A 23,083-nucleotide genomic window follows, 5' to 3' on the forward strand; every position below is an offset into this window, starting at 1 on the left:
CCGAAGAAAAAGAATGAGGAAGACAATCAGATACAGAGATACACAGAGACAATAAGGAAAGGTATGTGACACCTATACAGAGATACTGACAGAATGAAAGATTTAAAAAGAGAAGGGAGCCCTGAAAGAATTAGAGTTTGGGAATCAAGGAGCCTGAAAGAATGCGAGAGTGGAATACAAGTACAAAGATTGTGAGAGAAATTACAAAATTCATTTTAAAATTTCACCCTCAGCAATGCTACAAAGTCACCTAGTTTTAATAATGCGGTAAAACCCATCACAAGGTATGTGAGGAAAAGGACACGGGCAGAGTGTATCTACAAAATTAATGCCACACTCATAAAAAAATAACGAGTTGAGACTGCTAAACAATATGCCATGTGACAAAGTAGATGTGGTGCAGATTCCCACCTATCCAACCTTCTTCTGAAGACAAACTGGCCTCTGAAGATTTTTACATCTGATGAACAACAAGGTCAGGTAGCAATCATGTTACCACTGTGTTTTGGTACTGTAAGCAGGACCCTCCAGATGTGAAATTAATAGAGTTATTAGGAAACCTAAGTTTGAGCTTGTGAAAACAGTGATTAAGACTGTTTAATGGTTTTGCAACACCTGCGAAAGTTTATTTCTTTCTCCTCAGCTCTCATGAGCTGGATTACTACACAATCTGTTGTGGTAATTGAGCAATGCACCCAAAAAGGTTCCAGGATAGATTCCTAGTCTGTGCCAAGTTAATCTTCTGCTTGAAAGTGGGTGAAGATATGATTGGGTTTGGCTCCGATATCCCTCACAGTTGCCTACACTCGCTGCTTAGGCTTACATTTAAAAGAATGCCAATGATGTACAGAGGCATGATTGTACCTTTTGAACTGTACCCTAGCATAAATCAGCATCTCAAGGAGTGAAGGCAAAACCATAGCAATACAATAAAGCATGAAACAGGAAAAGGCCATTTTGCCCGTTAAGGCTTCTTCTTTTGCATACTGTATACAGCCTACGTTATCAGAGTCTCCCCAATCAGTTTATCTCCTGATCGAAAATTCAACATAAATATTGCGTAATTGCTAAAAATAATAAAGTAAAACTCCAGAGTATTCATCCAACCCTACATCTCCATTATTCAACACTGGTTGATTGCCTTCTGCAGATAATAAACAAGTCCATTCCTGAATGCAGCAAGACCTGGATGACATTCAGGCTTGGGCTGACTACTGGCAAGTAACATTCGCGCCACACAGTGCCAGGCAATGACCATCTCCAACAAGAGAGAGTCTAACCACCACCTCTGGACATTCAGCAGCATTACCATCGCCGAATCCCCCACCATCAACATCCTGGGGATCACCATTGACCAGAAACTTAACTGGACCAGCCACATAAATACTGTGGCAACAAGAGCAGGTCAGAGGCTGGGTATTCTACGGCGAGTGTCTCACCTCCTGACTCTCCAAAGCCTTTCCACCATCTGCTAGGCACAAGTCAGGACTGTGATGGGATACTCTCCACTTGCCTGGATGAGTGCAGCTCCAACAACACTAGAAGCTCAACACCATCCAGGACAAAGCAGCTCACTTGATTGGCACCCCATCCACCACCTTAAACATTCACTCCCTCCACCACTGGCGCAGCGTGGCTGCAATGTATACCATCTACAAGATGCAACACACAAAAGTTTCTTCGACAGCACTTTATAAATGTCTTCCAGCAACTCAGTAGTCATACAAAGTCGACAAGAGCCAGTACAAGAGAAATAATTAAGTTATCTGCAAGTTGGATGTATCCTTTCAAATAGTGATTTGGGGCTCCCTTGTGCAGTTGATCGCATGTTCGGCTGTGCGTGTTTAGAGCGGCAATGTTCAAAATACAGGTCATGCATCAAATCAGCATTACACTCTGCATACTGCCAGCGTACATGTGTCCCACCCATGCTATTGCCCTCATCAAGATGGCGAACAATGCGGTGCTGTGCCGGAAATGGGCGGAAGTGAGGTGGACGCTGTTTTTTCCCCCAACTACCTGTGCTAAGGTGCTGAAGGAACAGCAATATATTTCCAAGTCAGGATGTTGTGTGACTTGGAGGTGATGGTGTTCCCATGCACCTGTAGCCCTTGTCCTGCTAAGTGGTAGAGGTCACGAGTTTGGGAAGTGCTGTCGAAGAAACTTTTGTGAGTTGCATCTTGTAGATGGTATACATTGCAGGGAGTGCTGATACTGGAAGAGCTCCGAATATACCACTTGCTCCCATTCATGGGAACATAAGAACATAAGAATTAGGAACAGGAGTCGGCCATCTAGCCCCTCGAGCCTGCTCCGCCATTCAACAAGATCATGGCTGATCTGGCCGTGGACTCAGCTCCACTTACCCGCCCGCTCCCCATAACCCTTAATTCCCTTATTAGTTAAAAATCTAGCTATCGGTGACTTGAATACATTCAATGAGCTAGCCTCAACTGCTTCCTTGGGCAGAGAATTCCACAGATTCACAACCCTCTGGGAGAAGAAATTCCTTCTCAACTCGGTTTTAAATTGGCTCCCCCGTATTTTGAGGCTGTGCCCCCTAGTTCTAGTCTCCCCGACCAGTGGAAACAACCTCTCTGCCTCTATCTTGTCTATCCCTTTCATTATTTTAAATGTTTCTATAAGATCACCCCTCATCCTTCTGAACTCCAACGAGTAAAGACCCAGTCTACTCAATCTATCATCATAAGGTAACCCCCTCATCTCCGGAATCAGCCTAGTGAATCGTCTCTGTACCCCCTCCAAAGCTAGTATATCCTTCCTTAAGTAAGGCGACCAAAACTGCACGCAGTACTCCAGGTGCAGCCTCACCAATACCCTATACAGTTGCAGAAGGACCTCCCTGCTTTTGTACTCCATCCCTCTCGCAATGAAGGCCAACATTCCATTCGCCTTCCTGATTACCTGCTGCACCTGCAAACTAACTTTTTGGAATTCATGCACATGGGGGCTCTAGTTGCAGTTCCTCTTGTGTTGCAACATGCAGGGAGATGAAGCAGTGGCAGCAAAGACAAGCTGCTGCAGAGGGAGGAGGAAGAGGGGGAGTAAGGCTCTCAGCAGGGGGCCTTACCCACCTAGGGTCTTCAGGGAGCACTTCTCCTACCTGCACCTAAGCCAGGAGCAGTGTATTCGGAGGCTGGGCTTCATCAAGGAGGTGGTCACAGAATGCTGTCATCTCTTGGAACCCGACCTGTAGCCTCAGAGCAGAGCGATGACAGCTCTGTCAGTGCCCTTCAAGGTGACTATGGCCCTGAATGTTTTCACCAGCGGGTCCTTCCAGGCTGGAACAGGCGACATAGCAAACAATTCGCAGTTTGCAGTCCATTGCTGAATCCGGGAAGTCAGAGGCTCTGTACTGTAGGAGAAGGGACGTCATTGTCTTCTCTCTAAAGAGAGAAAAACATGAGCAGCACACATGTGGCTTTGCCGTAGTGCAAACTGCCATCGACTGCATATGTGGCTTTGCGGATGCTGCATCTCGATGCTGAGATGTACTGTAACTGCAAAGGGTTCCATTTACGAAATGTGCAGTTGGTGTGTGACCATGCCCAGCACATCATGATGGTGAATGCCCGGTATCCTGGCAGCGGTCATGATGCCTTCATCCTGCGCCAGTCCACTGTGCCAGCAATCTTCCAGCCACCACGTCGAACCCGAGGGTAGCTGCTGGCAACAAAGGCTATCTACACTGCACTTGGCTGATGACTCCTCACTGCAAACCCAGCACTCGTGGCCAGCAATCTTATAATGACAGCCATGCTGCCACAAGGAACGCTATCGAGCAGACCATCAGGCTGCTCAAGCAATGATTCCGCTGCCTTGACTACTTGGGAGGAGTCCTCCAGTACTCGACCGACCAGATGTCCCAATTTGTGGTGGTCTGCTGCATCCTCCACATCTTGGCAATCATGGGGGCGCTTCTCACCACAAGTACTGCGACCTCCTCAGGAGAAAGAAGAGCTGGAGGAAGAGCAAGAGGAGGGAGGAGGCAGCCTGCAAATCCCCACTCCAGACAGGCTGTCTGTGAACGCATCATCAAACTCTAGTTCCCCTGAATGAAACCGCAGATCCCCATTGCTCAGCATTTCCCCACCTCACCATCCCTCTGTCACGGAACATCACAGCGTCCTCTTCGCCACAATGCTAAAATGAAAGCCACCACAAAACAAACATAATATATAAATCATTAATTTCAAAATTACATAACAAAGTCAACTAGTCACCCGTCTGTCGTGTGCCTTTGCCTATCCGATTGCTCCTACGCAGTGCTCCCCCAATGGCTGCAGCAAGGCTGGTGGAAGACTGTTGACTTTCCAAGGGCGACACTGCAGATGGCCTTGCAGGATGACCTCGAGCAGCTCCGGGCTTAGAAGGCCCGGCTGTAAATTGCGCCACCTTGGCATGGGCGGCAGCTGGTTGGCTGACAGGCAACAGCAAGGGCACTGGCAGACTGGCAGCGATGGAAGTGTGAATGCCGTCTTCCTGAGGGAGGACAGCAGGTTCGTGCTCCACGGAGCCACCGGCATTCCCCCGTGGCGGTGCTTCAGCAATCCTAATAATCTGTTGGAGGAAGACTGCTGGACTGTTGTAAGAACTTGCAAGCCCCTATCAACAGTTGTAAATGCAGCCACGATGGCAGCAGTCTGAGCTTGTGTGGCAACAAGCTGAGCTTGCAGGCTAGAAATCTGAGCTTCCTCAGATGTTGGGTCACTTCCGTTTGTGCTGCAATGGAAGTTGAGAAATCGCCACTACAGGATTGGGTCCACAAGTTCTCTGGTGGAGGTGGCCATCATTTCCATCCTGCAAGTCATGGGCTCCAAGCTCTTTGCAAAGCCCTGTGTAAGGTTGGAGCCAGACTCCTCCATGCTCCTTGACAGTGACAACAGGCTCTCTGACAGGCCTGCCAATGCACCAAGCAATTCTGTGTGCAAGCCCCTCGCTCTTCTTCTGAAGGCCGCCCCATCAAAGTCGTTATCGGACTCCTCTGCAGCAGAATGCATGTGTGACCTTTCCCTCCGGGGAGCTGCCTCCTGCACTACCCTTTGCCCCTGTCCGGGCATGAGTGGCCCACAGCCAGGTGAGTAGTAGTAAGCCTGAGGATTGGGAGAGCTTTTGAAAACAGCAAAAGATGACCAAAAAATGATAAAGAGGGAGAAAATAAAATGAGAGTAAACTAGCACAAAATATAAAAACAAATTGCAAGAACTTCTACAAGTACAGGTTCGGAAACCTTGGGACCGAGGCGGTTCCAGATTTCGGGTATTTCGGAACGTTTTTCCAATGTCCAGAGTCCGGAAACGTCGGGCTGAGATTCGGGTATTTCCGGATTTTGGAACATATTTCTGACGTCCCAAATCCAGAAAGGCCCGGGCTGAGGATCCGGTATATCCGGATTTCAGAGACAGTGACAGCAGCTGTGGATGATTAAATATCGGGATTCCACACAACACAGGCCAAACTAATGAGATCATTTCTAGAAGATAAGGAGAAACATTTTTTTCCAAAAACTTAAGATATAAAAGAATAAAAGACGACAACAATATCTGTTTAACCCAGAACGCGGCATCTCCTCTGCCGATTTAAGGGCAGGATTCGCCCGCAACGAGTTTCTGTGGAGTAAAGCTGTACGGGTGAAAAGTGCATATGACAATTTATTTCCGATGGCAGGGACAGGACTTGTATGAAAACGCTCCTCTTTCAATATTTGAAGGAGCTGCTCCTCAAATTCTGGTTGCACATCAGTCCCGCGTTTCTGATCTTTGGGCATCCTGTGCGGAGCGGAGCGAGCAGAACGGAAGGTCTCCTTGTAGGTCTTCTCCTGGGCATGGCCAAAGTGGCCATTAACCGGTCCAGGCAGCTGGCGGTCGAGGAGGTCGTTCAGCCCAACTGCCTGCCTCTCTTCCGCGGTTACATCCAAGCCAGGGTGTCCCTGGAGATGGAGCACGCAGTGTCCACCAGTACGCTCGCGGCCTTCTCGCTAGAGGGACTGGAGTGAATCATAACGCCTGGCAACCAAATTTTAATTTTATTTAAGTTCCTGGTAAAAAGTTAATTTGTTTATTTGTCGGATTTAGTGCCCCTGCTAATAAGAGGGCACTTGATTTATGGATTTACACAAAATAGTTGTATGAAAACGCCTTCGCAGTAGGAACTAGGCTGAAACTACCCTCAAATAATTCCAACAGAAAGAAAGGGCCTTCATCCAAACAGTCCGGGCTGGATTGAAACCCAGGTCCAAATTAGTGAAAGGGCAGCATGTTACCCTCTGTGTCTCCCAATCTTCTGACTGCATTCTTACTTGTTATGGAAAGAAAGTAACTAGCTTCCAGGTACATTCACTGCTGTATCAAATACATATCTAACTTCTGACCCAGCCCCAAAGTAAACTATGAACTTTAGCCGAGTAAAAACAATGTTGATTGTAAGGCCGAACACTTTGGCTAAACAAGGCGTGCAAAGCTCGAAAAAGCACTTTCGCAAAAAATTTGGCTCACAGCGCACCCATAGTTAGGAAAAAATCTCCCGGGAAAAACCTGCATTGCAGCCATTGGGACAGCGGGGTAGGTATGAAGACCTGCAAAAAAGGTAAGTTAAAGTTTTTATTTTTAATTCTTTTGCAGCGATTCGCTAGAAAAGGGTCTTTTGAATGTTTTTTGATTTTTGGGGGATTTTTTGGGAGTGTTTTCCCCCCTCCCTAAGCCCAACTCGCAGCAGTAATCAGCCTCGGACTAAAGCGGTTTCCGCTGATTTTTACCGCTGGGCTTTTAAAAAAATAGCGGATGATTAGCGGTATTTTTGGCGGAAAAATACCGCTATTGCCGTTTAAAAGAAATGTCCGGATTTCAGAACATTTTCCGGATTCCGAACGGCCCCTTCACAGATCAGCGCGATGTCTGCATTTTGAAACATTCCGGATTTTGGAACTCCGGATTTGGGAGTTCGAACCTGTATGTAAAAAGGAAGAGAGTAGCAAAAGTAAGCTTTCGTCCCTTAGAAGCTGAGGCAGATGAAATTATAATGGTGAATAAGGAAATGGCAGAGACTTTGAACAAATGTTTTCATAGAATCATAGAAATTTACAGCATGGAAGGAGACCATTTCGGCCCATCATGTCCGTGCCGGCTAACAAAGCTAATCAGCCTAATCCCACTTTCCAGCTCTTGGTTCGTAGCCCTGCAGGTTACGCCACTTTAAGTGCATATCCAAGTATTTTTACAATGTCGTGAGGGTTTCTACCTCTACCACCCTTTCAGGCAGTGAGTTCCAAACCCCCACCACCCTCTGGTTGAAGAAATTTCCCCTCAAATCCCCTCTAAACCTTCTACCAATTACTTTAAATCTATGTTCCCTGGTTGTTGAGCCTCTGCTAAGGGAAATAGGTCCATCCTATCTACTTTATCTAGGCCCCTCATAATTTTATACACCTCAATAAAGTCTCCACTCAGCCTCCTCTGTTCCAAAGAAAACAAACCCAGCCTATTCAATCTTTCCTCACAGCTAAAATTCTCCAGTCCAGGCAACATCCTCGTAAATCTCCTCAGTACCCTCTCTAGTGCAATCACATCTTTCCTGTAATGTGGTCACCAGAACTGCATGTAGTACTCTAGCTGTGGCCTGACTTGTGTTTTAAACAGTTCAAGTATAACCTCCCTGCTCTTGTATTCTATGCCTCAGCTAATAAAGGCAAGTAAGCCGCCTTAACCATCTTATCTACCTGGCCTGCTATCTTCAGGGATCTGTGGACATGCACTCCAAGGTCCATGTGCTCTTCCACGCTTCTCAGTGTCCTACCTTTAAATGTGTATTCCCTTGCCTTGTTAGCCCTCCACAAATGCACTACCTCACACTTCTCTGAAGTGAATTCCATTTGCCACTGTTCTGCCCACCTGACCAGTTCATTGATATAAGAACATAAGAAATAGGAACCGGAGTAGGCCACAGTCCCTCGAGCCTGCTCCGCTATTCAATAAGATCATGGCTGATCTGATCATGGACTCAGCTCCACTTCCCTGCCCAATCCCCATAACCCCATGTCGTTTAAGAAACTGTCTATTTCTGTCTTAAATTTATTCAATGTCCCAGCTTCCACAGCTCTCTGAGGCAGTGAATTCCAAAGATTTACAACCCTCTGAGAGAAGAAATTTCTCCTCATCTCTGTTTTAAATGGGCAGCCCCTTATTCTAAGATCATGTCCTCTAGTTCTAGTCTCCCCCATCAGTGGAAACATCCTCTCTGCATCCATCTTGTCAAGCCCCCTCATAATCGTATACGTTTCGATAAGATCACCTCACATTCTTCTGAATTCCAATGAGTAGAGACCCAACCTACTCAACCTTTCCTCATAAGTCAACCCCCTCATCCCCGGAATCAACCGAGTGAATCTTTTCTGAACTGACTCCAAAGCAAGTATATCCTTTCGTAAATATGGAAACCAAAACTGCATGCAGTATTCCAGGTGTGGCCTCACCAATACCTTAAAAGGCTGTAGCAAGGTTTCCCTGCTTTTGTACTCCATCCCCTTTGCAATAAAGGCCAAGATACCATTGGCCTACCTGATCACTTCCTGTACCTGCATACTAACCTTTTGTGTTTCATGCACAAAGACCCCCAGGTCTACAGCTTTCTTCTTCATTATCAACCACACAGCCGAAATTAGTATCATCTGCAAACTTCTTAATCATAACCCCTATCTTCAAGTCTAAATCATTGATGTATACCACAAAAACCACTGAGCCCTGCAGAACCCCACTGGAAACAGCCTTCCAGTCACAAAAACACCCATCAACCATTACCCTTTGCTTCCTGCCTCTGAGCCAATTTTGGATCCAACTTGCCATTTTGCCCTGGATTCCATGGGCTTTTACCTTCGTGTGCCTTGTGGGACCTTATCAAAAGCCTTGCTAAAATCCATATACACTACATCAAAACGCACTACCCTCATCGACCCTCCTTGTTGCCTCCTCAAAAAATTCAATCAAGTTAGTCAGGCATGACTTTCCCTGAACAAATCCATGCTGACTGTCCTTGATTAATCCATGTCTTTCTAAATGAAGATTTATCCTGTCCTTCACAGTTGAAGACACAAAAAACATACCAAAAATAGTGGGGAACAAAGGGCTAATAAGAGTGAGGAACTTAAAGGAATTAATATCCGTAAAGAAAAAGTACTTGAGAAACTAATGAGACCAAAAGCCGACAAATCCCCAGGACATAAAAACATAAGAAATAGGAGCAGGAGTAGGCCATTTGGTCCCTCGCGCCTGCTCCGCCATTCAATAAGATCATGGCTGATCTGATCATGGGCTCAGCTCCACTTCCCTGCCCACTCCCCATAGCCCTTTACTTCCTATTGCTCAAAAATCTGTCTAGTTCCAACTTAAATATATTCAATAACCCAGCTTCCACAGCTTTCTGTGGCAGAGAATTCCACAGATTCACAACCCTCAGAGAAAAAATTCCTCCTCATCTCAGTTTTAAATGGGCGACCCCTTATTCTAAAACTATGCCCCCTAGTTCTAAATTCCCCCATAAATGGAAGTATTCTCTCTATATCTACCTTTTCGAGCCCCATCATTATCTTATGTCTCAATAAGATCACCTGAACTCCAACAAATACAGGCCTAACATGCTCAACTTTTCTTCATACGTCAACCCCTTCATCTCAGGAATCAACTGAGTGAACCTTCTCTGAACTGCCACCAATGCAAGTATATCCTTCCTTAAATACGGAGGCCAAAACTGTACGCAATACTCTAGATGTGGCCTCACCAATACAGTTGTAGCAGGACTTCTCTGCTTTTATTTACCTGATGGCCTCCATCCTAGGGTTCTAAAAGAAGAAGCGGCTGCAGAGATAGTGGATGCTTTGGTTGTGATCTTCCAAAATTCTCTAGATTCTGGAATGATCCCAGTGGATTGGGAGGCAGCAAATGTAACCCCGCTATTCATGAAAGGAGGGAGAGAAAACAGGGAACTATAGGCCAGTTAGCCTGACATCAGTCGTTGGGAAAATGCTGGAATCCATTATTAAGGAAATGGTAACAGGGCACTTAGAAAATCATAATATGATTAGGCAAAGTCAACATGGTTTTATGAAGGGAAATAATATTTAACAAGTTTTTTGAGGATGTAACTAGCAGGGTAGGTAAAGGGGAATCAGTGGATGTAGTATATTAAGATTTCCAAAAGGCATTTGATAAGGTGTCACATAAAAGGTTGCTACGAAAGATAAGGGCTCATGGGATTGGAGCAATATATTATGGATAGAGGATTGGTTAACGGACAGAAAACAGAAATGAGGAGGAATGTCTTCACTCAGAGGGTTGCAAATCTTTGCAATTCTCTACCCCAAAGGGCTGTGGATACCGAGTCATTGAATATATTCAGTGCTGAGATAGATAGATTTTTGGACTCTCAGGGAATCAAGGGATATGGGGATCGGGCGGGAGAGTGGAGTTGAGGTCGATGATCAGCCATTATCTCATTGAATTGCGGAACTGGCTCAAAGGGCCATATGGCCTACTCCTGCTCCTAATTCTTATGTTCTTGTGTTCTCACCACGTGCAGATACTGCCTCTAAAGTACGCACATAGCCATTTTCTGAGCTGTGCCTGCGAGTATCAGATCAGGTGATGGTGTCTCTTCTCTTCTTGTTCTTCCTGCACAGGCTGGGCTGATTGTAGTTTTTGGGTATCCGAAAGAAGGCACAAATGTAGGGTTGTGTTGAGGGGAGGGGGGGGGGAAGCAAGATGTGCATGTTTACACCATCAGCAGTTTGTAAGAGAGAAAAGGTTGTGGGATGAGGGGGGGGGGGTGGGGAAGTGGGATTGGAGAAGGAGGATTAGGTATGAGCATACTGTCATCATTAATGCATTCAGCCTCACTGATCACCACAGCCTCAGTGATAGCCCCTCCTATGATATCCAGCACTGTCTCCTCCAGCTGGGTCAGGTTCTGCAGGCATGCCTGCCCCTCACCCGTTCGGTGCTGGTTATGTGCCACCTTGGCCCGCAGGAGAAAGGGAAGTGCGTCAGTGAGTGTGATGCAATCTCTTTGGGTGATGCGTCTATCATGGTTGAACAGCTAGCATTGTATGCAAGGTGTGAGATGTGGGCGTGAGGCTTTCAACAGTGGTATGTGTGTGAGGGTGAGGTGAAGCTATGATTGTGAGGTATGAGTCATGTTTGATAGTGATTGTTGGTAAGTGATGGGAGTGTGATGCATTAAGCAGTGTGTGACACTCATGGTGCAATTGGTGCGATATGGCATTTGAAGATGCATTCAATGACCTTCACTACTTGTGAGGTCATTAAACTGCTTTCAGCACTGGATCCAGGTCCTGGGGGAAAGACTGAACCACTTCAGCAATCTGCTTCCACTGCCTTCTTACAGTCTGTTTGGAGTGCTTGTCTCCTCCTTTCGAGCCATTGCAATAAGGCCTGCAGTGCAGCTTGTGAGAACCGAGGTGCCACAGCGCAGCCACTGTTGGAGCAGTGAATGATAGGCCGCAACTTCAGGATTTCCGTGTTAGGATGCGCATACGCCAAATCGTGAAGTTGCGGTCAGTTTCAAAGCGGTAATAAGTGAATGTTGTTCATTCGCTGTTATTAGCCACTGCAAATTACGGGCCATTGTATGAATATAAAATTGTTGTATAAACTATAGAATATTTTCCAATACAAATATTTTTAGGATTTCCTTTCTTTGTAAGGGCTGTTACATGTTTAAATCCCAATATCTGTCTCCTCCTCACCCACCTGCTGTATATAATTCTGCGCTAACCAAATGTTTGTTTTAACCACACCGCCATGATCAAACAGGGAGTCTTAAGTTAACTAATTAACAAATTGTCATAGTCATAACAAGAACATAACCAATTATCTTTTTCATTGCTTTCAGAAGACATTTTTTCTACCATTACATACTGAAACATCTTCATTGCCTACAAGCCTTTCCTACTCTTATTCCCATTTTCTGGCATACAGTATAAAATCTGTATTTATTTCTGTATATACCAAAGTTACAATTTTGTATTATTAAATTTTGTTCCTCATTCAGTCCCCAGCAAGCATTCTGTATAAGCGGAGAGGTCAGAACTGAACTTGCTTTCATTGGAGGAAAGAAGATTGAGAGGGAGTACAATTCAGGTCTTGACAATGCATGGATAATGTAGAATCAAGCAGACGATTTAAGTTCAGCTGTGCCCACAAAACTGGAAGAGAACAAAATTCAAAAGGCTCAAGCGAAACAAAAGATTAATGGGCTCATTTAAAAAAGACCTGCATTTATATAGCGCCTTTCACGACCACCGGGTATCCCAAAGCACTTTACAGCCAATTAAGTACTTTTTTGAAGTATAGTCACTGTTGTAATGTGGGAAACGCGACAGCCAATTTGCACACAGCACGCTTCCACAAAAGGCAATGTCATCATGACCAGATAATCAGCTTTAATGATGTTGGTTGAGGATAAATATTGGCCAGGAGAACTCCCCCGCTCTTCGAAATAGTGCCATGGGATCTTTTACATCCACCTGAAAGGGCAGATGGGGCCTCGGTTTAATGTCTCATCCGAAAGGCAGCACTTCTGACAGTGCAGCACTCCTTCAGTGCTGCACTGGAGTGTCAGCCTAGATTTTTGTGCTCAAGTCCTGTGAGTGGAACTTAAAACAACATTCTTCTCAATTCAGAGGCAAGGGTGCTACCAACTGAGCCACTGGCAGACACACATTCATTTTATGAATTCACACTCCTAGATGAAAAATCATAAGAAACACACATCTGAATTTTCTATATGCATTCCCAACATGCGCAATTTCATACTGGGAGTGCAAATTTGTAAAATTGCTTGTTAGAGAAACACACTAGAAACACCCTCCTGTATGGTTCAGAGACATGGACCATGTACAGTAGACATCTCAAGTAGCTGGAGAAATACCACCAACGATGCCTCCGCAAGATCCTACAAACCCCCTGGGAAGACAGACGCACCAACATTAGTGTCCTCGACCAGGCCAACATCCCCAGCATTGAAGCATTGACCACACTCGATCAGCTCCACTGGGCAGGCCACATTGTTCACATGCCAGATGAGAGACTCCCAAAGCAAGCGCTCTACTCAGAACTCCTTCACGGCAAACAAGCCAAAGGTGGGCAGAGGAAACATTACAGGGACACCCTCAAAGCCTCCCTGATAAAGTGCAACATCCCCACTGACACCTGGGAGTCCCTGGCCAAAGATCGCTTTAAGTGGAGGAAGTTCATCCGGGAGGGCTCTGAGCACCTCGAGTCTCATCGCCAAGAGCATGGAGAAATCAAGTACAGGCAGCGGAAAGAGCGTGCAGCAAACCTGTCCTACCCACCCTTTCCCTCAATGCCTATCTATCCCACCTGTGCCATGGACTGTGGCTCTCATATTGGACTGTTCAGCCACCTAAGGACTCATTTTAAGAGTGGAAGCAAGTCTTCCATGATTTTGAGGGACTGCATATGATGATGATATGTGGAATAAACTAAAGCTGTTAATGTTATTTCAGTTAATTCCTTTTAAAATTAGTTGGATGAATATAACATTGGCAGAGATACATCAATAGTTTACTTAGGTCTAGTCCTGTTGGGACCAAACAGCATGTACCCAAAATTGTAATGTTCAACTGATAAACTAATATTCTAGAGTTTAAGTTCACTTCTCTTAAGATTCTAATTACTCTGTTACCCTTAAGAGTTATATAACAGAGGGATGCTATTCGGGGGCTGTACTGGCTCTTTGAAAAAGCTATCCAATTAGTCCCACTCCTTTGCTCTTTCTGCATAGCCCTGCAAATGTTTCCTTTTCAAGTATATATCCAATTCCGTTTTGAAAGTTACTATGGAATCCTGTTTCCACCACCCTTTCAGGCAGTGCATTCCAGATATTAACAACTCGCTGCATAAAAAACATTCCCTTCTATTTCTTTTGCCAATTAAATGTGTGTCGTCTAGTTACTGACCCAACTGCATTGGAAACAATTTCTCCTTATTTACACTATCAAAATCTTCATAATTTTGAATCCCTCTATTACATCTTCCTTTAACCTTCTCTGTTCTGAGGAGAACAATTCCAGTTTCTCCAATCTTTCCAAGTAACTGAAGTCCATCATCCCTGGTACCATTCTAGTGAACCTCCTCTGCATCCTCTCCAGGGCCTTGACATCCCTCCTAAAATGTGATGCCCAGAATTAGACACACTACTCCAGCTGATGCCTAACCAATGATTTATAAAGTTTTATCAATTTTTTTACCAAAAACAATCACTTGTGAACGCACTTCCATCAAAGGGGAATTTCTCAAGGCGCGATCTCAATACTGATCGCTATGAGAAAAATCGGACAACGTGATTCGGTAGTTCAGTCACTATGTTTTTGTTTTTTTTAAAAAGGGAAAGCGTTTGACAAACCTTGATCTCTTTTCTATTCTCCACCGGTGATATGGGGTGTGAGGCTCTGTTCTTGAGACCTGCCACTCCGGCTTTCAGGCACAAACTGGCTGCGCTCGCCGCTCGAATGGTCCTGCGCGGCCCTCGTGTCTCTTCCATTGTCTGTCCACTGACAACTCAAGCACTTTTATTTATGGTTTTACTGAAAGGCAGGGGAGAGAGGGCATGTTCCCTTCTCCACGGGCTCATTGCCCGGACGCACTCACTTTGTTACTGCCCGGCGGCTGATTATCTCTCAGGTACAAAGTTTGCTTTGTTTAGCTTTTTCTTCCTCCTGTTGTGTTGGAGGAACTTCGTTTCTCTCTCTCCCTCGTGCTGTTCCACTTTACTGCACCTCAGGAAGGCTGGCCATACAACATGATTAGTATCCAAGCAACGGCCGCTCAGCGGGGGGTGGGGACCGAGGTGAAGGGACAAAGCGGCCAGGCAGCCACTCGGCTCAATCGCCACGGCAGTCCCACGGCTTCGTGCACAGTGAAACAGGCCGGCTCTCAAATGTCCCTGTTACACTGATGGCAGTGGGAGATTTTTCTTTAATCCGCTCCCTGTCTTTTCTCTGCCGATGTGTAGGCCATTTTCAACTTTTTTTTGGGTTGTGGAAGTGTTTATTAAAAAGGCAGCAATTAGTGGTTTTCCAAATTGACTGTTACCACGGCAGGTTCGGTGAAATGCATCAATTCTTAACATTGATCAAGAATCTAACCGGTTTGATGCATCGTTCCGGTCCAGCAATCAACCCGAATTACCAGTGGTGTGCGTAAAGCATAGTTTAAGGAACAGAGTAGGCTCGCAATTACTGTACATGGCTCTCACTGCCTACATGCCTCTGGCATTCCAGCCTCTGCTGTTCCTGGCTCTAGCGGTAACTCGGTGACTTTTTGGCCCTGAACTTTAAACTCCATACCCACTCCGTTACCAAGACCACCTCGACTGTTACCTAAACATTTACTTCTGTCTTCACCTCGAGAATCAATTTCCCATATCCTATGTTCCTATGTACAACCAAAATTTCTAGTAATGGCAAAATCTCTTCAAATGTTATTGGGATTAGTGATGTCCAATGATATTACTCAGTGAGTTGAAGGATACCTTTATTTTTATTCATTTTGGGATGTGGGCATCACCGACAATGCCAGCGTTTTGCCCATCCCTAATTGCCCTTGAGAAGGTGGTGGTGATCTGCATACTTGAACCGTTGCAGTCCTTGTTGTGAAGGTACTCCCACAGTGCTGTTAGGGAGGGAGTTCCAGGATTTTGACCCAGAGATGATAAAAGAATTTCGCTATATCTCCAAGTCAGGATGGTGTGTGACTTGAAAGGGACCTTGCAGGTGATGGTGTTCTCATGTGCTTCTTGGTGGTGTTCTCCGTGTCCTTCTAGGTGGCAGAGGTCATAGAATCAGAAGTTTACAGCATGGAAGGAGGCCATTTCGGCCCATCGTGTCCGCACTGGCCAACAAGAGGCTTTCCAGCCTAATCCCATTTTCCAGCTCTAGGTCCGTAACCCTGCAGGTTACGGCACTTCAAGTGCACATCCAAGTACTTTTTAAATGTAGTGAGAGTTTCTGCCTATACCCTTTCAGGCAGTGAGTTCCAGACCCCCACAACCCTCTGTGTGAAGACATTTTTCCTCAAATCCCCTCTAAACCTTCTACCAATTACTTTAAATGTATGCCCCCTGGTTGTTGACCCCTCTGCTAAGGGAAATGGGTCCTTTCTATCCACTATACACCTTAATGAGGTCTCCCCTCAGCCTCCTTTGTTCCAAGAAAACATTCAGCCTATCCAATCTGTCCTCATAGCTAAGATTCTCCACTCCCAGCAACATCCTCGTAAATCTCCTCTGTACCCTCTCCAGTGCAATCACATCCTTCCTGTAATGCGGTGACTAGAACTGTATGTAGTACTCCAGCTGTGGCCTAACCAGTGTTTTATTCAGTTCAAATATAACCCACCTGCTCTTATATTCTATGCTTCAGCTAATAAAGACAAGCATTCCATATGCTTTCTTACCCACCTTATCCACCTGGCTTGCGACCTTCATAAATCTGTGGACCAATGGTGGAGCTTTGGAGGCGTGGCCTATTCAGTTGGAGCTCTGCTGCTGAGAGAGAAGGAACTCCCTGCTGAAGCTCCTGTCTGGAAGGCCTGGAGTGAGCCCTGAGAACAGCCCAGGAAGAGGAGGAGAGGGCTGGTTTACTACAATTCAACGTCCAGAGGGAGAGGAGGAGAGCAGAAAAATTTATAACTTATGACTACTACAGAGAGTTGGAGAGAGGGGGAAAAGAACATCCTGAGAAAACACCATCCAGTGTGGAAGGAGGGAGAGCCATTTCGACAATCTTCGACAGGTGGGTGTGTTTTGGTGCATTCCCCGAAAGACTTTGTTGTATCGGTGGGGGGAGGAAAGAAGACCTTTCGAGGGCCGGAACATCGCGGCGGGTGTGTGTGTGTGTGTGCAAGTGTGTGTGGGGGTCTTGCTTACAGCTAGGCCCCACACACCTCTGAAGCACCCCTCCCCCATTGCCTAGCCTGGGATAGCTGGAGCTACCTGGCTGAAGTAGTACTAATTACCCTATTAAACATCGTTGGGAGTGTATGCCTGGGTGGCTCCAGCTACCCCAGGTGAAGACATCTTCTCCCCCCACCCGAAGACCATTCTACAAAGACTGTGTTTATTGCCATCTGGGGAGTGCACCCCAAGAAACACCCACCCATCACTGTGAGGGGAGACCTGCCCTCGGAGCTTCCCTCTTTCCCACCCCCCTCTCTCTTTCTCTCTCTCTCTCTGTCTCTCCCCTCTCTCTCTGAGAGCCCTTTCCTCCTATTATAAAACAATTAAGACAACTGAGCAGAGGGAGCAAGGCCCCTCCCCATTCGTTAACTAGGGGAGAGGTGTGCCTCTTTTAGAGCTCCCTCTGCTCAAAACACCAACGAGGCCAATTAAAGACCATTAAGGCCTGTGACTTTGGGGTGGGTGTAGCCCTTAAAAGGACCCCGTGATGGCGACCCCATCCACGTCGGTGGCAGGGCCAGCGAGGACATATGCGCAGGCGGCGTCCACATCCACGGCGCCTCCTGCACCTCCTGCTGCCCTGCCACCATTCAGACTGATAACAAAATAACACGGGGTCAAGAGCTACACTCACCCCACAATGAGCATTGAGGAGTGCGTGCGGGCGATGGCTGGGGTAGTCGGCCCCTCGGCCATTGTCGCAGCCTCCAAGATGTCTGGGAAGGCCGTGTTCTTCCTGGGGTCGGAGCGGGCGGTGTCCCTGGCCCTCGAAAAGGGGCTCACGGTGGGCGGGACGTTCCTGCCGGTGGACCCTCTCGAGGCCACCGCGCAGAGGGTCATCATTTCAAACGTCCCGCCCTTTGTTCCCGCTGAGCTCCTCCTCCCTCACCTACACCAACTGGGGGAGGTAAGGTCGGGGATCAACCCCATACCGCTCGGCCTCAGGGAGAACAGCCTGCGTCATGTGTTCTCCTTCCGCCGCCAGCTCTTTGTCCGGCTGGCACGGGAGGAGACGACGGAGGGCTATTTTAATGTGGTGCACGAGGGGACTGCCTACCGCGTCTTTTGGACGTCGGACGGCGTGCGGTGCCATGCCTGCAGGGAGGTGGGGCACGTTCGCAAGAACTGCCCCGCCTCCATAGCCGCCAAACCACCGAAGGCGGCCAAGGCTGGCGCCGCCGCCACCCCTCCCCCTAGTAGCGTCCACGTGCCGGGAGCTGTGGGTGCGCGGGCATCGTCGGGGGCCTTTGTTTTCACGGCCTCCGGCGGGGGGGAGGGAGAGCGTCCGATCGGAAGGAAGGCGCGGAGGAAGGCGAAACATCTTGAGGCGGGTCCCCTCAGTGCGCCAGACAGCTTGAACACCGCGCTCAGCCCAACCCTGACATCGGCGAGCGCGGGGTGCCCTGAGCCCGTGCCCGAGCCCTTGACCAGTATCACAGAGGGGCTCGGGCGCGGGCAAGAAAAGAAAAAGGGGGGGTGGAGCGGGAGGCCTCGGCAGACATGGAGGTCTCCCTGCCTCCGCGCCCCCCCAGGAACAAAAGGAGGCGCCGCTCCAATGAGGCGGAGGGGGAACAACATCCCTCCGCGGAGGAGTCGGTGCCCGCCGCGTCCCCCGCGTCCCCCACCAGCGCCCCCAAACTGCGCCGTAGACAGGAGGAATCTGTCCCCGGGGAGGGTGAGACAGTCGAGGCTGCCCAGCCTCTGCCTCCCGGGGATGGCGTGGAAGATCTGCCTGTCGTGGGGGGCGTGGGGCCAGCGGAGGAATGTGTTGCCGCCGGGTCGAGCGTCCCGGGGACTGAGGCGGGCGGGGCCAAAAAGGCCGAACCTGAGCCCGCCCAGCTATTAACCAACTTCCCCCGGGTGTCGCTCGGCCCGGAAGAAACGGAAATTATGAATAATTTTAACGATTCTGTACACGCTGGGCCGGGGGGTGGCAGCGGGGAGGGGGAAGAACAACAACCTTCGCCCCCTACTTTGGAGCTGAGGTACTTGGAGGACCTGGAACATTACTTTCACCAGGTCTCTCCGTGTTCCCCGATTCCTGGGGCAGAGGAGGAACCCCTTCCGCTGTCACTTCCTGACCCAGCACCACTTTTAAAAGAGCCCAGTGGGGACTCCTCTGCCGACGATCCTGGGGTGGGATCGGGGCAGAGCCAGGGTCGGATGGAGCGGCCGGGCCGTTTGCCGTACCTCGTGTGGTCGATGGGCCGGCTGCTGGCGGCGACCTCCCGGAGGGGGACAGGGACTCGGTGGGGGACGAGGGAGAAGATCTCGAGTCCATCGCCAGTGAGGCGGTGGATCTCCTCGTGCCCGCCGCTGAGTCCCCCCTCATTCCTGCAAAGGAACTCCGGGACTTTTTGGTTCAAAAAGTTCCTCGCTGGGCTGCTGAAGGAGTGGAGGTCAACAAACGACTCCACTCCCCCCCCCACAATAGGTTAAGGTAGAGGTTGCACTATGCTTTTGTCATGAAGATAACCATAGCCAGCCTCAACATCAACGGCGGAAGAGAGGCACACCGTAGATTTAACAATTTTTCGCTCCTGCGGGAGGGGAAATATGCGGTGTGCTTCCTGCAAGAAACCCACACCATTCCGGGAGACGAAGCCACGTGGCTCCTGGAATGGCAAGGAGAGGTCCGCATGAGCCACCTCACTACCACTTCTTGTGGGGTGGCCATCTTGTTGGCCCCGCATTTTCAGCCGGAGATCTTGGGGGTCGAGGAGCCCGTGCCAGGCCGCTTGCTGCACGTCACGGTTCGCCTGGGGGACGTGCCGCTCCATCTCGTGAACGTGTACGCTCCTCAGCCCGGACCGCAGCAAACGCGCTTCTTCGAAGAGGTGTCCGCTCTTCTTGGCTCCCTCGACGTCGGCGACTACATTGTCCTCGGGGGGTTTTTAACTGCACCCTCGAGGCGAGGGACCGCTCCGGTGCCCCGCAGAGCATGACGGCGATGGAGAAGTTGAGGGACCTGGTCGGGTCCTTCGACTTGGTGGACGTCTGGCGAAATCTCCACCCCGACTCCAGCGCCTTTACTTGGGTGAGGCCTGGAGTAGGATGGTCCAGAGTCGACCGCCTTTACGTGTCTCGGGCGTACGTTTCCTGCATCCCGGCGGCCTCCATGCGGCCGGTGCCGTGTTCGGACCACCACTTGGTGTGGGCGGAGCTTGCTTCGCTCCGCACGAGGACGGGGTCCGCGTACTGGCACTTTAACATCCGGCTGCTGGAGGACGAGCGGTTCCAGGACTCGTTCCGTCGTTTCTGGGCCGACTGGAGAAGGAAGCAGGGGGGCTTCCCCTCCTTGAGGCTATGGTGGGACGTGGGCAAGGCTCACATCCGCATCTTCTGTCAAGAGTACGCGAGGGGGTCGACCAAGAGGCGGGCGGCCAGGGTCGGGCGCCTAGAAAAAGAGGTGCTCGACCTGGAGTCCCGTCTCGGTCAAGTCGTCGAGGACCCGGCCCTGCGGATGGTGTACGAAGCGAAGAAGGCCGCGCTGAAGGACCTGCATCTCGTCGGGTCCCGAGGCGCGTTCGTGAGGTCGCGGATCCGGTTCCTGCGGGATCTGGACCGCGGCTCCCCCTTCTTCTACTCGCTGGAAAAAAGACAGAGTGTCCGTAAGCAGCTCTTGACGCTGCTGGCCGACGACGGCTCTCTCGTCTCGGATCCGGAGGACGTCAACAACAGGGCCCGTGAATATTACGGGGCTCTGTTCTCTCTGGAGCCGTCCAGCGAGGAAGCGTGTAGAGTTTTGTGGGAGGACCTGCCGAAGGTCGGCCCGGAGGGCGCCGAAAATCTGGAAGCTCCGCTAAGCCTGGCGGAGCTGACCGGTGCCCTCGCCTGGCTCTCGAGGGGAAAATCCCCGGGGCTGGACGGGCTGACCGTGGAGTTCCACAGGGCGTTCTGGGACATCCTGGGGGGCGACTACGCGCGGGTCCTGGGGGAAAGTCTGGCAACCGGGGAGATGCCCCTCTCTTGGCGCAGGGCAGTCATCGTCCTGCTGCCTAAGAAGGGCGATCTCCACCTCCTTAAGAACTGGCGCCCGGTCTCCCTCCTCAGCACGGACTACAAAATCTACGCCAGGGCGATGTCTGCTCGCCTTGGCGCCGTGCTGGACCACATGATCCACCCCGACCAGTCCTACACGGTCCCGGGCCGGACAATCCACGATAATATCCATCTGGTCCGGGACCTCATCCATCATTCCCAGGAGGCTGGTCTGTCGGTCGCCTTCCTATCTCTCGACCAAGAGAAGGCGTTCGACAGGGTGGATCACGACTACCTGTTCGGGACTCTGCGCGCTTTCGGGTTCGGGACGCATTTCGTCGCCCGGATCCAACTTTTGTACGCCGCCGTGGAGTGTCTGATAAAGGTTAACGGGTCCTTGACGGCGCCCCTTCGCTTTGGGAGAGGGGTGCGCCATGTCCGGCCAGTTATATGCCATCTGCGTGGAGCCTTTCCTGCGCCTCCTGCGGATGAGGTTGACGGGACTGGCTCTGCAAGGGCCGGGCGTGGAGGTCGTCCTCTCAGCTTACACCGATGACGTGCTCCTCGCAGTAGAGGATCCCGCTGACCTGCGGAGGATGCGTGAGTGCCAGGAGATTTACTCGACCGCATCCTCCGCCAGGATCAACTGGGAGAAATGTTCCGGACTCCTGGTGGGTCAGTGGCGGGTGGACTCCCTGCCGGAGGAGCTCAGGCCTTTTGCCTGAAGCACGACCCATCTCCTCTATCTGGGAGTCTACCTTAGCCCCGACGAGGAAGCCTGGCCGGCGAACTGGCAAGAGCTGGAGGCCAAGGTCGCCGCTCGCCTCGGGCGCTGGACAGGACTGCTCCGAGTGCTGTCCTACAGGGGTCGAGCACTAGTCATAAACCAGCTGGTGGTCGCCATGTTGTGGTACCGGCTGGTCACTTTGACCCCTCCCCCTGCGTTTGTCTCCAAGACACAGAAGAAGCTGGTGGACTTCTTCTGGAACAACAGGAAGCACTGGGTCTCTGCCGCGGTCTTGAGTCTCCCGCTTGGGGAGGGCGGTCAGTCGTTGGTGTGCGTCAGTACCCAGCTCGCGACTTTCCGTCTTCAGACCCTGCAGAGATACCTTTACGTCGAGCCCCCTCCTAGGTGGCGTGCTCTGGCGACGTATCTCTTCTGCCAGCAGCACGGCCTCAACTACGACACGCAGCTCCTGTTTGTGAGCTTGGGGGGTGTCAGGACCGCCTTCCAGGAGCTGCCTGTCTTTTACAAGGAACTCACCAGGGTCTGGAACAAAGTCTCCACCAAGCGCAGCTCTCCACTGGCTGGAGTGGCGGCTGTCCTGCAGGAGCCGCTGCTCGGGAATCCGTACCTCCACGACCGAGGTTTTAGGTGGCGGTCGGATGAGAGGGCTGTGGCTGGTGAGGTGACCAGGGTCAGGGACCTGCTCGATGGCGGAGGAGCGGGCTGGATGGCGCCAGACACGCTGGCGCGGCGCCTAAATTCCACCAACGTCCGCCGCGCGGCCGATGCAATCGAGTCGCTAAAAACAGCTCTGGGCCCTGACTCCGTTAGGTGCATCGAGGAGGCTCAAGCACGTGGGGAGATCCCGTCCGAACTGACCCCCGAATCGGCGCCAAACCCCGGAACCTCTCTCGGGAGCCGGCGCCTCACAACTTGAGCCGCCTCGAGGAAATCCCCTCCGTGCCTTTCAGTTCCGCGTGGAGGGGTTTCCTGTATGGGCTGCTCCTGCACACTCTCAACTTTGCCATCCTCGCCTGCCGTCCGGACACGCCATGGCGTACCATCTTGCCGTCCGGAGGAGGCGGGGGTCCCCGATGGAGGGCACTCTACGCAGGAGTCCTCCCAGTATTTATCGGGGGCTTGGCCTGGAGGGTGGTGCACGGAGCAGTCCCGTGCAATAAATTTTTAAGCCGGTTCACGGGCTCCCAGGCCGCCTGCAATTTCTGCGGTCTGGAAAAGTCCGTGTTCCATGTTTTTACTGAATGCACGAGGTTGCGGCCCCTGTTTTATTATTTAAAGGGGCTGCTCCTGAAATTCTGGCTGCACTTCAGTCCCACCCTCCTGATCTTTGGGCACCCTGTGCGGAGG

Source organism: Pristiophorus japonicus, chromosome 5 (assembly GCF_044704955.1).
Source record: "Pristiophorus japonicus isolate sPriJap1 chromosome 5, sPriJap1.hap1, whole genome shotgun sequence".
In the NCBI taxonomy this organism is placed as follows: Eukaryota; Metazoa; Chordata; class Chondrichthyes; family Pristiophoridae; genus Pristiophorus; species Pristiophorus japonicus.